Source organism: Stenella coeruleoalba, assembly GCF_951394435.1.
Source record: "Stenella coeruleoalba genome assembly, chromosome: 4".
NCBI lineage: Eukaryota > Metazoa > Chordata > Mammalia > Artiodactyla > Delphinidae > Stenella > Stenella coeruleoalba.
Window position 1 is genome coordinate 100546369 of NC_137149.1, and position 17549 is coordinate 100563917.

The 17549-nt window shown below is 38.5% G+C and overlaps 1 long non-coding RNA gene across 1 annotated transcript in view; it reads right to left on the reverse strand.

Moving 5' to 3' along the window:
- Nucleotides 1–270: 270 nt before the first annotated feature.
- Nucleotides 271–17549, reverse strand: part of LOC307185717 — a 166697-nt gene continuing 149418 nt past the window's right edge. The window contains exon 3 of the long non-coding RNA XR_013828156.1: nt 271–552. This is a non-coding gene — a long non-coding RNA (uncharacterized lncRNA). The remainder of the gene's footprint in view (nt 553–17549) is intronic.

Consider the following 17549-nt stretch of genomic DNA (forward strand, 5'->3'; position numbering starts at 1 on the left):
ACCGCCAATCCCAGTCCTCTCCCTGTGCTCGGACCAAAGCCCGAGCCTCAGCTCACAGCCCCGCCCGCCCCGGCAGGTGAGCAGACAAGCCTCTCGGGCTGGTGAGTGCCTGTCGGCACCGATCCTCTGTGCTGGAATCTCCCTGCTTTGCCCTCCGCACCCCTGTTGCTGCGCTCTCCTCCACGGCTCTGAAGCTCCCCCACTCCGCCACCCGCAGTCTCTGCCCACCAAGGGGCTTCTAGTGTGTGGAAACCTTTCCTCCTTCACAGCTCCTTCCCACTGGTGCAGGTCCCGTCCCTATTCTTTTGTCTCTGTTTATTCTTTTTTCTTTTGCCCTATCCAGGTACGTGGGGAGTTTCTTGCCTTTTGGGAGGTCTGAGGTCTTCTGCCAGCATTCAGTAGGTGTTCTGTAGGGTTGTTTCACGTGTAGATGTATTTCTGATGGATCTGTGTGGAGGAAGGTAATCTCTGCGTCTTACTCTTCTGCCATCTTCCCCTCCTCATCACCAGTGATTTTATCTCAATAAACCAACCTCAGAATGAGGAACAAGCCTTTCAAAACAAAAGAAAGGAATGGCAGATTGCCAGCTCCAACTAATCCCCAGCTAGGTTTATGTACGTGCAAGATTTACATGCACTTACTTACTTAATTGGGAATTAAAGGAAATCTCATCCCGAAAAAGACTAAGATGGGGCTCTTTTATTGTGTACGCAGTTAAGTTAGAGACAGCTGGCTTGATAAAACATCTTTTCAGAATTCTGCCCTTAAAGAAACAAAAGCTATTCTAGGAGGAACTTGCATTTCTCTCCCTGTCCCTTTGAGATAGATATAAATGTTCTACCTGATCTTCCTAGGTGTTGTGTGTGTATCTGTGTGTATGTATGGGTTTTGAGAACTTGGTCTCTGCCATTCTGAAGAGACATATGGTGTACACATATGGTGTACATTTGGCAGTCAATGTATTAGAGTGGGATTCTGGATCCTGTTTAGGAGGCATCCTTCATACTCTCTTGTGGGCATGCCTCTTGCACATTATTGGTTTGAGTCATGATTAAGGTATAGCTCATTAATGGCCAGATGATGGAGCCTTTAAATTGGAGCAACTGCTAAATTGGTAGTTTTAGAGAGCTCTCATTATAAACAGCTGTTTTATTGTTGCCTATGGGGAAAAAAACAAAGATGAAAAAAAAAATATATATATATATATAATGGTTAACCTAGGAACTTCTTTAGTTTAAAACAACCAACCAACCAAACAAATGGTTTGGGAAGCCTTATTTGTGGTCTCTGCTTCCCCTCAATGGGTCTTACAGATGCTAATAAAAAGATAAGGATAATTAATTAGGTTAATTAATAGGGAAATAAGAAAAAAATTATTAAGAAAAAGTCTAGAGAATTTTTCCCAACAAGGTAGAAATTTAAAGGGCTCATCCCCCAAAAATAATCTATAGATGGTTACTAAGAAATGGGATAAATAAAACAGATGTTAATGGGATTAAAACAAAAGGTTTTGATACAACACTACCTAAGGTTGGAGGGGCCAAAGGACCTCCTACTGTTCCCCAACATTAAAGGGCCCCAAACAAGTCCACTCTATTTACCCTGTGTATATATATAAAAGGCTGGGAAAAAATTGCACTGAGATGCTGGACCAGCAACAGTTAGACCAATTAATCAAGTTAAAACATCATACATATGACATGTCTCTACCTCCAGATAATATCATCAAAATTAAATTTATAAAATAGTTCTATTTAATTGACTTAACACTTGCAAATTAAATATTTCTAAAAATTAAACTGGCCAGCATGAATTTCAAGCTCATGTGATCTAGAAAATATTCAATATTAAATTAATATCTGGTATTAAAGCTAGCTTAAGATTGTTGGTTTAATCAACAGAGACATGTCTTACTTTTATTGTACCTAGGTTTACTGAAGATAAATAAGTTCATGTTATTTCTGTTGGAGAGCTTTTCAGCAAGGAAAAAGAATTAACTTGGTTTGATTTTCATAAGTTATAAAGGTAAATGACATGAGTTTTTAGGTGAACTCTTTAGGAAAAATTATGTTTTGGGTACATCTATCTAGAATAGTTTCTCCAGATTTTTCATTAACTTGAAAAATGATGGGAATTCATTAAATATCCAGGGCATTTCAAATAAGGTAAAATATTGGACATTGATTGCTAAATAGGTTTAATAGTACCTACTTTTGTCTCCTTACAAGAAAGAAACTAAAGATGGTGGGTTTATTAGACACATGTCTTGTACTACCTTAAGGAAAGAAATTATGCGCTCAGGCAATAGTATGTTTCTAGAGGTTATGGCATATTCTAATCAATGCTGGTATGACAAACAGTTAACAATTACTTGCTGTTTGTCAGTTTTCACTAGAGATTAAGGTTTTTAAGGGTTAAAATTCTAATCTATACTTAAGGCTAACAATATATACATTAAAGGGTCAGACACCATGATCAAGTGGGATTAATCCCAGGGATGCAAGATTTTTCAATATCTGCAAATCAATAAGTATGATATACCACATTAACATACTGAAGAATAAAAACCATATCAATCGATGCAGAAAATTCATCACCAATTTATGATAAAAACTCTCTAGAACATGGGCATAGAGGGAACCTACCTCAACATAATAAAGGCCATATATGACAAACCCACAGCTAACATCGTACTCAATGGTGAAAAGCTGAAAGCATTTCCTCTAAGATCAGGAACGAGACAAGGATGTCCACTCTCATTCAACATTGTTTTGGAATTCCTAGCCACAGCAATCAGAGAAATAAAAGGAATCCAAATTGGAAAAGAAAAAGTAAAATGGTCACTGTTTGCAGTTGACATGATACTATACATGGAAAATACTAAAGATGCTACCAGAAAGCTACTAGAGCTCAACAGTAAATTTGGTAAAGGGGCAGGACACAAAATTAATGCAGAGAAATCTCTTGCATTTTTATACACTAACAACAAAAGATCACAAGGAGAAATTAATTAAGGAAACAATCCCATTTACCATTGCATCAAAAAGAATAAAATACCTAGGAATAAACCTACCTAAGCAGGAAAAAGACCTGTACCCTGAAAACTAAAATGCTGATGAAAGAAATTGAAGATGATGCAAACAGATGGAAAGATATACCATGTTCTTGGATTGGAAGAATCAATACTGTCAAAATGACTATGCTATCCAAGGAAATGTACAGATTCAATGCAATCCCTATTTAATTACCAATGGCATTTTTCACAGAACTAGAACAAAAAATTTTTAATTTGTATGGGAAGAAAACAATTTTTAAATTTGTATGGAAACACAAAAACACTGAATAGCCAAAGCAATCCTGAGAAAGGAAAATGGAGCTGAAGGAATCAGACTCCCTGATTTCAGACTACTCTACAAAGCTACAGTAATCTAAACTGTATGGTACTGACACAAAAACAGACACATAGATCAATGGAACAGAATAGAGCCCAGAAATGAACCCACATTTATATGGTCAATTAATCTGTGACAAAGGAGGCAAGAATATACAATGGAGAAAACACTCTCTTCAATAAGTGGTGCTGGGAGAAGTGGACAGCTACATGTAAAAGGATGAAACTAGAACATTCTCTAACACCACACACAAAAATAAACTCAAAATGGATTAAAGACCTAAATGTAAGGCCAGATACTATAAAACTCTTAGAGGAAAACATAGGCAGAACACTCTGACATAAATCACAGCAATCTTTCTGGACCCACCTCCTCAAGTAATGACAATAAAAAGAAAAATTTAAAAATGGGACCTAATAAAACTTAAAAGCTTTTTTGCCCAGCAAAGGAAACCATAAACAAAATGGAAAGACAAGCCACAGAATGGGAGAAAATATTTGCAAACAAAGTGACCAACAGGGTTAATCTCCAAAATATACAAAGAGCTCAAGCAGCTCAATGTCAAAAAAACAACCCAATAGAAAAATGGTTAGAAGATCTAAATAGACATTTCCTCAAAGAAGACATACAGATGACCAAAATCACATGAAAAAAATCACATGAAAAGATGCTCAACATTGCTAATTATTAGAGAAATGCAAACCCAGACTACAATGAGGTATCACCTCACACTGGTCAGAATGGCCATCATCAAAGAAGGTATGGAGAAATGGAAAAACTCCTACATTGCTGATAGGAATGTACATTGGTACAGCCACTATGGAGAACAGTACGGAGGTTCCTTTAAAAACTCAAAATAGAGCTACCATGTGAACCAGCAATCCCACTCCTGGGCATACATCTGGAGAAAACCATCATTTGAAGAAATACATGCACCCCAATATTCACTGCAGCACTGTTTACAATAGCCAAGACATGCAAGCAACCTAAGTGTCCACTGACAGAAGAATTGGTAAAGAAGATGTGGTATGTATATGCAATGGAATATTACTCAGCTATAAAAAGAATGAAATCATGTCATTTGCAGCACATGGATGGAACTAAAAATTATCATACTAAGTAAGTCAGAGAAAGACAAATATCATATGATATTGCTTATATGTGGAATCTGAAAAAAAATACAAATTAACTCATACAAAACAGACACAGACTCATAGACATAGAAAACAAACTTATGGGGGGACCTTGAAGATGGCGGAAGAGTAAGACGCGGAGATCACCTTCCTCCCCACAGATACACCAGAAATACATCTACACATGGAACAACTCCTACAGAACACCTACTGAAGGCTGGCAGAAGACCTCAGACCTCCCAAAAGGCAAGAAACTTCCCATGTACCTGGGTAGGGCAAAAGAAAAAAAAAGAAAAAACAGAGACAAAAGAATAGGGATGGGACCTGCACCAGTGGGAGGGAGCTGTGAAGGAGGAAAAGTTTCCACACACTAGGAAGACCCTTCGCGGGCGGAGACTGCGGGAGGCGGAGCGGGGAGCTTCGAAGCCGGGGAGGAGTGCACAGCAACGGGTGCGGAGGGCAAAGCAGGGAGATTCCCGCACAGAGGATCGGTGCCGACGGCACTCACCAGCCTGAGAGGCTTGTCTGCTCACCCGCCGGGGCGGACGGGGCTGCGAGCTGAGGCTCGGGTTCGGTTTCGGACGGAGCACAGGGACAGGACTGGGGTTGGCGGCTTGAACGTAGCCTGAAGGGGTTAGTGCACCACGGCTAGCCGGGAGGGAGTCCGGGGAAAAGTCTGCACCTGCCGAAGAGGCAAGAGACTTTTTCTTCCCTCTTTGTTTCCTGGTGTGCGAGGAGAGGGGTTTAAGAACGCTGCTTAAAGGAACTCCAGAGACGGGCGCGAGCCGCGGCTAAAAGCGCGGACCCCAGAGACGGGCGGGAGACGCTAAGGCTGCTGCTGCTGCCACCAAGGGGCCTGTGTGCGAGCACAGGTCACTCTCCACACCCCTCTTCCGCGGAGCCTGTGCAGCCCGCCACTGCCAGGGTCCCGGGATCCAGGGACAACTTCCCTGGGAGAACGCATGGCGGCCTCAGGCTGGTGCAAAGTCATGCAGGCCTTTGCTGCCGCAGGCCCGCCCCGCACTCCGTGCCCCTCCCTCCCCGCCGGCCTGAGTGCGCCAGAGCCCCCAATCAGCGGCTCCTTTAACCCCGTCCTGTCTGAGCAAAAAACACACGCCCTCCAGCGACCTACACGCAGAGGCGGAGGCCAAATCCAAAGCTGAGCTGCTGTGAGAACAAAGAAGAGAAAGGGAAATCTCTCCCAGCAGCCTCAGAAGCAGCGGATTAAAGCTCCACAATCAACTTGATGTGCCCTGCATCTGCAGAATACCTGAATAGACAACCAATCATCCCAAATTAAGGAAGTGGACTTTAGGAGCAAGATCTATGATTTTTTTCCCTTTTCCTCTTTTTGTGAATGTGTATGTGTATGCTTCTGTGTGAAATTTTGTCTGTATATTCTTGCTTCCACCATTTGTCCTAGGGTTCTATCTGTCCATGGTTTTTAAAAAATTTTTTTTCTTAATTTTAATAACGTTATTATACTTTACCTTCGTTCTTTCTTTCTTTCCTTCCTTCCTTCCCTCCTTTAGACAACGAATCATCCCAAATTGAGGAGGTGGTCTCTGACAGCAAGATTTATCATTTTTCCCCTTTTACCTCTTTTAGTGAGGGTGTATGTGTATGCTTCTGTGTAAGATTTTGTCTGTATAGCTTTGCTTCCAACATTTGTCCTAAGGTTCTATCCGTTCCTTGTTTTTTCTAAATAAGAATTTTTTAATTCAATAACTTTATTATACTTTATTTTATTTTTACTGTATCTTCTTTCTTTCTTTTTTCCTTCTTTCCCTCCTTCCCTCCTTTCTTCCCTTCTTGCCTTCTTTGCTTCTTTCTTTCTTCCTTCCTTCCTTCCCTCCTTTCCTTCTTTCTTTCCTCATACTTCTACTAATTCCCTCTACTTTTTCTCCCTTTTATTCTGATCCGTGTGGATGAAAGGCTCTTGGTGCTCCAGCCAGGAGTCAGGGCTCTGCCTCTGACGTAGGAGAGCCAACTTCAGGACACTGGTCAACAAGAGACCTCCCAGCTCCACATAATATCAAATGGCGAAAATCTCCCAGAGACCTCCATCTTAACACCAGCACCCAGCTTCACTCAACGACCAGCAAGCCACAGTGCTGGACAACCTATGCCAAACAACTAGCAAAACAGGAACACAACCCCACCCATTAGCAGAGAGGCTGTCTAAAATCATAATGAGTCCACAGACACCCCAAAACACACCACCAGATGCGGACCTGCCAACCAGAGAGACAAGATCCAGCCTCATCCACCAGAACACAGGCAGTAGTCCCCTCCACCAGGAAGCCTACACAACCCACTGAACCAACCTTAGCCACTGGGGACAGACACCAAAAACAACGGGAACTACGAACCTGCAGCCTGCAAAAAGGAGACCCCAAACACAGTAAGATAAGCAAAATGAGGAGACAGAAAAACACACAGCAGACAAAGGAGCAAGATAAAAACCCACCAGACCTAACAAATGAAGAGGAAATAGGCAGTCTACCTGAAAAAGAATTCAGAATAATGATAGTAAGGATGATCCGAAATCTTGGAAATAGAATAGACAAAATGCAAGAAACAGTTAACAAGGACCTAGAAGAAATGAAATGAAGATGAACCAAGCAACGATGAACAACACAATAAATGAAATTAGAAGTACTCTAGATGGGATCAATAGCAGAATAACTGAGGCAGAAGAACGGATAAGTGACCTGGAAGATAAAATAGTGGAAATAACTACTGCAGAGCAGAATAAAGAAAAAAGAATGAAAAGAACTGAGGACAGTCTCAGGAACCTCTGGGACAACATTAAACGCACCAACATTCAAATTATAGGGGTTCCTATAATTTGAAGAAGAAGAGAAAAAGAAAATTTGAAGAGATTATAGTTGAAAACTTCCCTAATATGGGAAAGGAAATAGTTAATCAAGTCCAGGAAGCACAGAGAGTCCCATACAGGATAAATCCAAGGAGAAATATGCCAAGACACATATTAATCGAACTGTCAAAAATTAAATACAAAGAAAACATATTAAAAGCAGCAAGAGAAAAACAACAAATAACACACAAGGGAATCCCCATAAGGTTAACAGCTGATCTTTCAGCAGAAACTCTGCAAGCCAGAATGGAGTGGCAGGACATATTTAAAGTGATGAAGGAGAAAAACCTACAACCAAGATTACTCTACCCAGCAAGGATCTCATTCAGATTTGATGGAGAAATTAAAACCTTTACAGACAAGCAAAAGCTGAGAGAGTTCAGCACCACCAAACCAGCTTTACAACAAATGCTAAAGGAATTTCTCTAGACAAGAAACACAAAAGAAGGAAAAGACCTACAATAACGAACCCAAAGCAATTTAGAAAATGGGAATAGGAACATACATATCAATAATTACCTTAAATGTAAATGGATTAAATGCTCCCACCAAAAGACACAGATTGGCTGAATGGATACAAAAACAAGACCCATATATATGCTGTCTACAAGAGATCCACTTCAGACCTAGAGACACATACAGACTGAAAGTGAGGGGATGGAAAAAGATATTCCATGCAAATGGAAACCAAAAGAAAGCTGGAGTAGCAATTCTCATATCAGACAAAATAGACTTTAAAATAAAGAGTATTACAAGAGACAAAGAAGGACACTACATAATGATGAAGGGATTGATCCAAGAAGATATAACAGTTGTAAATATTTATGCACCCAACATAGGAGCACCTCAATACATAAGGCACATACTAACAGCCATAAAAGGGAAAACGACAGTAACACCTTCACAGTAGGGGACTTTAACACCCCTTTCACCAATGGACAGATCATCCAAAATGAAAATAAATATGGAAACACAAGCTTTAAATGATACATTAAACAAGATGGACTTAATTGATATAGGACATTCCATCCAAAAACAACAGAATACACATTTATCTCAAGTGTTCATGGAACATTCTCCAGGATAGATCACATCTTGAGTCACAAATCAAGCCTTGGTAAATTTAAGAAAATTGAAATTGTATCAAGTATCTTTTCTGACCACAACACCATGAGACTAGATATCAATTACAGGAAAAGATCTGTAAAAAATACGAACACATGGAGACTAAACCATACACTACTTAATAACAAAGTGATCACTAAAGAAATCAAAGAGGAAATCAAAAAATACCTGGAAACAAATAGACAATGGAGACACAACGACCCAAAACCTATGGGATGTGGCAAAAGCAGTTCTAAGAGGAAAGTAAAGATCAATAAAACTAAAAGCTGATTCTTTGAGAAGATAAACAAAATTGATAAACCATTAGCCAGACTCATCAAGAAAATAAGGGAGAAGACTCAAATCAACAGAATTAGAAATGAAAAAGGAGAGGTAACAACTGACACTGCAGAAATACAAAAGATCATGAGAGATTACTACAAGCAACTCTATGCCAATAAAATGGACAACCTGGAAGAAATGGACAAATTCTTAGAAATGCACAACCTGCCAAGACTGAATCAGGAAGAAATAGAAAATATGACCAGACCAATCACAAGCACTGAAATTGAGACTGAGTTTCAAAATCTTCCAACAAACAAAAGCCCAGGACCAGATGGCTTCACAGGCGAATTCTATCAAACATTTAGAGAAGAGCTAACACCTATCCTTCTCAAACTCTTCCAAAATATAGCAGAGGGAGGAACACTCCCAAACTCATTCTACAAGGCCACCATCACCCTGATACCAAAACCAGACAAGGATGTCACAAAGAAAGAAAACTACAGGCCAATATCACTGATGAACATAGATGCAAAAATCCTCAACAAAATACTAGCAAACAGAATCCAACAGCACAATAAAAGGATCATACACCACGATCAAGTGGGGTTTATTCCAGGAATGCAAGGATTCTTCAATATACGCAAATCAATCAATGTGATACACCATATTAACAAATTGAAAGAGAAAAACGATATGGTCATCTCAATAGATGCAGAGAAAGCTTTCCACAAAATTCAACACCCATTTATGATAAAAATCCTGCAGAAAGTAGCCATAGAGGGAACTTTCCTCAACATAATAAAGGCCATATATGAAAAACCCACAGCCAACATCGTTCTCAATGGTGAAAAACTGAAAGCATTTCCACTAACATCAGGAACAAGACAAGGTTGCCCACTCTCATCACTCTTATTCAACATAGTTTTGGAAGTTTTAGCCACAGCAATCAGAAAAGAAAAGGAAATAAAAGGAATCCAAATAGGAAAAGAAGAAGTAAAGCTGTCACTGTTTGCAGATGACATGATACTGTACATAGAGAATCCTAAAGATGCTACCAGAAAACTACTAGAGCTAATCAGTGAATTTGGTAAAGTAGCAGGATACAAAATTAATGCACAGAAATCTCTGGCATTCCTATACACTAATGATGAAAAAGCTGAAAGTGAAATCAAGAAAACACTTCCATTTACCATTGCAACAAAAAGAATAAAATACCTAGGAATAAACCTACCTACGGAGACAAAAGACCTGTAATGCAGAAAATTGTAAGACACTGATGAAAGAAATTAAAGATGATACAAATAGATGGAGAGATATACCATGTTCCTGGATTGGAAGAATCAACATTGTGAAAATGACTCTACTACCCAAAGCAATCTCTAGATTCAATGCAATCCCTATCAAACTACCACTGGCATTTTTCACAGAACTAGAACAAAAAATTTCACAATTTGTATGGAAACACAAAAGACCCCGAATAGCCAAAGCATTCTTGAGAATGAAAAACGGAGCTGGAGGAATCAGGCTCCCTGACTTCAGACTATACTACAAAGCCACAGTAATCAAGACAGTAAGGTACTGGCACAAAAACAGAATATAAATCAATGGAACAGGATAGAAAGCCCAGAGATAAACCCACACACATATGGTCACCTTATCTTTGTTAAAGGAGGCAGGAACGTACAGTGGAGAAAGGACAGCCTCTTCAATAAGTGGTGCTGGGAAAACTGGACAGGCACATGTAAAAGTATGAGATTAGATCATTCCCTAACACCATACACAAAAATAAGCTCAAAATGGATTAAAGACCTAAATGTAAGGCCAGAAAGTATCAAACTCTTAGAGGAAAACATAGGCAGAACACTCTATATCATAAATCACAGCAAGATCCTTTTTGACCCACCTCCTAGAAAAATGGTAATAAAAACAAAAATAAATATATGGGACCTAATGAAACTTAAAAGCTTTTGCACAGCAAAGGAAACCATAAACAAGACCAAAAGACAACCCTCAGAATGGGAGAAAATATTTGCAAATGAAGCAACTGACAAAGGATTAATGTCCAAAACTTACAAGCAGCTCATGCAGCTCAATAACAAAAAAACAAACAACCCAATCCAAAAATGGGCAGAAGACCTAAACAGACATTTCTCCAAAGAAGGTATACAGACTGCCAACAAACACATGAAAGAATGCTCAACATCATTAATCATTAGAGAAATGCAAATCAAAACTACAATGAGATATCATCTCACACCAGTCAGAGTGGCCATCATCAAAAAATCTAGAAACAATGAATGCTGGAGAGGGTGTGGAGAAAAGGGAACACTCTTGTACTCCTGGTGGGGATGTGAATTGGTACCGCCACTATGGAGAACAGTATGGAGGTTCCTCAAAAAACTACAAATAGAACTACCATATGACCCAGCAATCCCACTACTGGGCATATACCCTCAGAAAAGCATAATTCAAAAAGATTCATGTACCAAAATGTTCACTGCAGCTCTATTTACCATAGCCAGGAGATGGAAATAAGCTAAATGTCCATCGTCGGATGAATGGGTAAAGAAAATGGGGCACATATATACAATGGAATATTACTGAGCCATAAAAAGAAATGAAATTGAGCTATTTGTAATGAGGTGGTTGGACCTAGAGTCTGTCATACAGAGTGAAGTAATTCAGAAAGAGAGAGACAAATACTGTATGCTAACACATATATATGGAATTTAACAAAAAAAATGTCATGAAGAACCTAGGGGTAAGACAGGAATAAAGACACAGACCTACTAGAGAACGGACTTGAGGATATGGGGTGGGGGAAGGGTGAGCTGTGACAGGGCAAGAGAGAGGCATGGACATATATACACTACGAAACGTAAGGTAGAGAGCTAGTAGGAAGCAGCCGCATAGCACAGGGAGATCAGCTCGGTGCTTTGTGACCGCCTGGAGGGGTGAGATGGGGGGGTGGGAGGGAGGGAGACGCAAGAGGGAAGAGATATGGGAACATATGTATATGTATAACTGATTCACTTTGTTATAAAGCAGAAACTAACACACCATTGTAAAGCAATTATACCCCAATAAAGATGTTAAAAAAAAATCGCTGGTGATGATTGTGTAGTGGGCCAATACACCGTTTGTGAGCTTAACTCCTCTAGGTTTTACCCCAGAGTCGTTTCAGTCCTCTTACGAGTCTTGGTTTCTCCTCTCAGTAGCCTAAAACTTGGGTGCTTGGATCACAGAGTGGCCAGCTCTTATATGTGTTAACTGGCAGATCAAGTTTTAATTAAAATGAGTGGATTTACATATAAGAATGGCTGCACTGTATGAGGACTTGCCTTCACCACTCCCGCAAATTTCTCAGTTGCCTGAGAAAGTCATTGCCAGCTGGGAGGAGACGTCACTTCTTTGAAGCTGAAAGCTCTCATGAGGTATATTGACTTTTACTTTAACAAACTCTATTCAAGTAGTCAATTCAAGGAAAAACAACAGGCCAGTCTTCCTCCTAATCACCCAGTCTAACCTTACTCAGTCTTTCAACTGAGCACAGTCTTCCCAGTGTTTCAACTGAGGATAACCCACTCAGTGTCCAAAATGAGCAAAAATCTTCCCCTTGTTTTTCAACTGAGGATAACCCAGGTACCTCTTCTTGAAACCAAGTTTCAAGGATGACCTACTCTTCCAGAGAGGAGTTTAACACCACTGAATAAAACTTAGGATCATCAGCCAGTACCAGGAGATTTGAGAACCGAGAGAGAGACACCCAAATTCGTCGGGACTCTCCAAGGTGGCAGACGGGCCCAGAGGCTTCTTCTGGTACCAGGCTATGGATCCTCACAGAGTTCAGGTGAAAGAGAGAAGTCTGCTCTGGCTCCCTTTATTGGTCACCAAAACTGTCAACTGAAAAAAACTGCACAACGTAAAAGATGAGAATTATGTTTTATTTGGCAGACTTGCTGAGGTCTTAAGCCAGGGAGACAGGCTCTCAGATAGCTCTGAGGGACTGTTCTGAAGAGGGAAGAGATGAACCAGGATATCTAAGATTTTTTGCAGCAAAAACCAGGTATTCAGAATATCAGAAGTTTACTGTTAATGAATTTAGCACTTTTCTATATATGGAAGAGTCTGGGCTCACTGACATGCAATTTAACTATCTAGGACCAGTATCCTGCTTTTTTCCATCCTGAATCTCCTGAGTGTGCACAGTCAGGGGTGGCTGCAGTGGCTGATGGCTGCAACATCTTTTGCATAGTGGTATGGCAGGTGACTTTCTTTGTCCACAGTATGTATGATCTTTTACAAAGTATGATTATTTTAAGAAATTCAAACTAGTTACAAAAGATTACAATTTAGAAAATTAAAACCCCCTTACTTCCATCCCTCAGAGAAAATCATTAATAAATGTTTTGTTGAATATATAACTGCACATATGTATATATTTTAATCTACAAATACAAAAAAAATCACTGTATACAGCTGTACATCATTTTACACATAATGTACCACATTATTCCAGTGAAATTTAATAAATTAAAGAGCTAGAAGCTTTAGAGAACAGAGATGAATAATACAATAACTGACATGAAAAATACACTAAAAGGAATCAGTAGCAGAATAAATGAGACAGAAGAATAAATAAGTGAGGTGGAAGACAGAGTAGTGGAAATCACTGCTGCAGAACAGAATAAAGGAAGAAGAATGAAAAGAAATGAGGACAGTCTAAAAGTTGCCTGGGACAACATTAAACACACCAACATTTACATTATAGGGGTTCCAGAAGGAGAAGAGAGAAAGGGCTTGAGAAAATATTTCAAGAGATAATAGACAAAAACTTCCCTAACATAAGAAAGGAAACACTCAAGTCCAGGAAGTGTGGAGTCCCATACAGGATAAACCCAAGGAGGAACACACAGAGAAACATATTAATGAAACTGACAAATTTAAGACACAGAGAAAATACTGAAATCAACAAGGGAAAAGCAACAAATAATATACAAGGGAATCCCCATAAGGTTATCAACTGATTTTTCAGCAGAAATTCTGCAGGCCAGAAGGGAATGGCATGATATATTTAAAATGATGAAAGGGAAAAACCTAAGCCAAGAATACCCAGCAAGGCTCTCATTCATCTTTGACAAACAAATGAAAAGCTTTTCAGACAAGCAAAAGCTAAGAGAATTCAGCACCACCAAACCAACTTTACAACAAATGCTAAAGGAACTTCTCTAGACAGAAATGAAAAGGCCACAACTAGAAATGAGAAAATTACAAATGGGAAAGCTCACTGGTAAAGGCAAACATACAGTAAATGTAGGAAATCATCCACACACAAATATGATATCAAAACCAGCAAACATGAGAAGAGGAGGTTACAAATGCAGGATATTGGAAATGAATTTAAAGTTAAAAGACCAGCAACTTAAAACAATCTTGTATATATATAGACTGCTATATCAAAACCTCTTGGTAACTGCAAACCAAAAATCTACAATAGACACACACACACAAAGGAAAAAGGAGTCCAAATAGAACACTAGAGTTAGTTATCAAATCACAAGAGAAGAGAACAAAAGATGAAGGGAAGACAAAAGACTTATAAAAACAAATCCCAAACAATTAACAAGATGGCATTATGAACATACATATCAATAATTACCTTAACTGTAAATGGATTAAATTCTCCGACCAAAAGACACAGACTGGCTAAATGGATACAAAATAAAGATCCATATATATGCTGTCTACAAGAGTCCCACTTCAGACCTAGGGACATGTACAGATTGAAAGTGAGGGGATGGAAAAAGATATTCCATGCAAATGGAAATCAGAAGAAGGCTGGAGTAGCAATACTCATATCAGACAAAATAGGGTTTAAAATAAAGTCTGTTACAAGGGACAGAGAAGGACACTACCTAATGATTAAGGGATCAATTCAAGAAGATATAACAATTGTAAATATATATGTACTCAACATAGGAGCACCTGAATATATAAGGCAAATGCTAACAGTCATAAAAGAAGAAATCGACAGTAACACAATAATAGTGGGGGACTTTAACACCCCACTTTCATGAATGGACAGATCATCCAGACAGAAGATCAATAAGGAAACATGGCCTTAAATGATACATTAGACTAGATGGACTTAATTGACATTATAGAGCGTTCCATCTGAAAGCAGCAGAATACACATTCTTCTCAAGTGCACAAAGAACATTCTCCAGGAGAGATCATATGCTGGGCCACAAAGCAAGCCTTGTTAAATTAAGAAAATTGAAATCATGTCAAGCATCTTCTCTGACCACAATGTTATGAGATTAGAAGTCAGCTACAAGAAAAAAACAAAACACTGTAAAAAAACACAAACATATGGAGGCTAAACAATATGTTGCTAAACAACCAATGGATCACTGAAGAAATCAAAAAATACCTAGAGACAAATAAAAATAAAAACACAATGATCCAAAACCTATGGGACACAGCAAAAGCAGTTCTAATAGGGAAGTTTAAAGCAATATAATCTTAACCTCAGGAAAGAAAATCTCAAACAACCTAACATTATGCCTAAAGCAACTAGAGAAAGAAGAACAAACAAAACCCAAAGTTAGTAGAAGAAATGAAATCATAAACATCAGAGCAGAAATAGATGAAATAGAGATGAAGAAAACAATAGAAAAGATCAATGAAAGTAAAACCTGGTTCTTTGAATAGATAAGCCACACTGACAAACCTTTAGCCAGACTCATCAAGCAAAAACAGGGAAAGAGCTCAAATCAGTAAGATTAGAAATGAAAAAGGAGAAGTTACAGCAGACACCACAGAAATACAAAGGATCATAAGAGACTACTACAAGCAACTATATGCCATTAAAGTGGACAACCTACAGAAAGTGGATAAATTCTTAGTAAAGTACAATCTTCCAAGACTGAACCAGGAAGAAATAGTAACTATGAACAGACCTATCACAAGTACTGAAATTGAAACTGTGTTTAAAAACTCCTAACAAAGTCCAGGATCAGATGGCTTCACAGGAAAATTCTATTAAACATGTAGAGAAGAGTGAACACCGATCCTTCTGAAACTATTCCAAAAAATTGGAGAGAAAGGAATCCTCCCAAACTCATTCTATGAGGCCACCATTACTCTGATACCAAAAGTAGATAAATATAATGCAAAAAAAGAAAATAACTAATGAACATAGATGCAAAAATCCTCAACAAAATACCAGAAAACCGAATCCAACAATACATTAACAGGATCATACACCATGATCAAGTGGGATTTATACAACGGTTGCAAGGATTTTTCAGTATCTGCAAATCAATGTGTGATACACCACATTAACACATTGAAGAATAAAAACCATATCATCGTTTCAATAGATGCATAAAATTCATCACCAATTTATGATAAAAACTCTCTAGAACATGGGCATAGAGGGAACCTACCTCAACATAATAAAGGCCATATATGACAAACCCACAGCTAACATCGTACTCAATGGTGAAAAGCTGAAAGCATTTCCTCTAAGATCAGGAATGAGACAAGGATGTCCACTCGCACCACTCTTATTCAACATAGTTTTGGAATTCCTAGCCACAGCAATCAGAGAAAAAAAAGAAATAAAAGGAATCCAAATTGGAAAAGAAAAAGTAAAATGGTCACTGTTTGCAGTTGACATGATACTATACATAGAAAATCCTAACGATGTTACCAGAAAGCTACTAGAGCTCAACAATGAATTTGGTAAAGTAGCAGGATACAAAAATAACACAGAGAAATCTCATTTTTATACACTAACAACAAAAGATCACAAGGAGAAATTAATTAAGGAAACAACCCCATTTACCATTGCATCAAAAAGAATAAAATACCTAGGAATAAACCTACCCAAGCAGGAAAAAGACCTGTACTCTGAAAACTATAAAATGCTGATGAAAGAAATTGAAGATGACGCAAACAGATGGAAAGATATACCATGTTCTTGGATTGGAAGAATCAATATTGTCAAAATGACTATGCTATCCAAGGAAATGTACAGATTCAATGCAATCCCTATTTAATTACCAATGGCATTTTTCACAGAACTAGAACAAAAAATTTTAAAATTTGTATGGAAACACAAAAGACCCTGAATAGCCAAAGCAATCCTGAGAAAGGAAAATGGAGCTGAAGGAATCAGACTCCCTGACTTCAGACTATTCTACAAAGCTACAGTAATCAAAACAGTATGGTACTGACATAAAAACAGACACATAGATCAATGGAACAGAATAGAGCTCAGAAATGAATCCACACTTATATGGTCAATTAATCTATGACAAAGGAGGCAAGAATATACAATGGAGAAAACACTGTCTTCAATAAGTGGTGCTGGGAAAAGTGGACAGCTACATGTAAAAGGATGAAACTAGAACATTCTCTAACACCACACACAAAAATAAACTCAAAATGGATTAAAGACCTAAATGTAAGGCCAGATACTATAAAACTCTTAGAGGAAAACATAGGTAGAACACTCTGACATAAATCACAGCAATATCTTTCTGGACCCACCTCCTCGAGTAATGAAAATAAAAACAAAAATAAAAAAATGGAACCTAATAAAACTTATAAGCTTTTGCCCAGCAAAGGAAACCATAAACAAAATGAAAAGACAAGCCACAGAATGGGAGAAAATATTTGCAAACGAAGTGACAAAGGATTAATCTACAAAATATACAAACAGCTCAAGCAGCTCAATGTCAAAA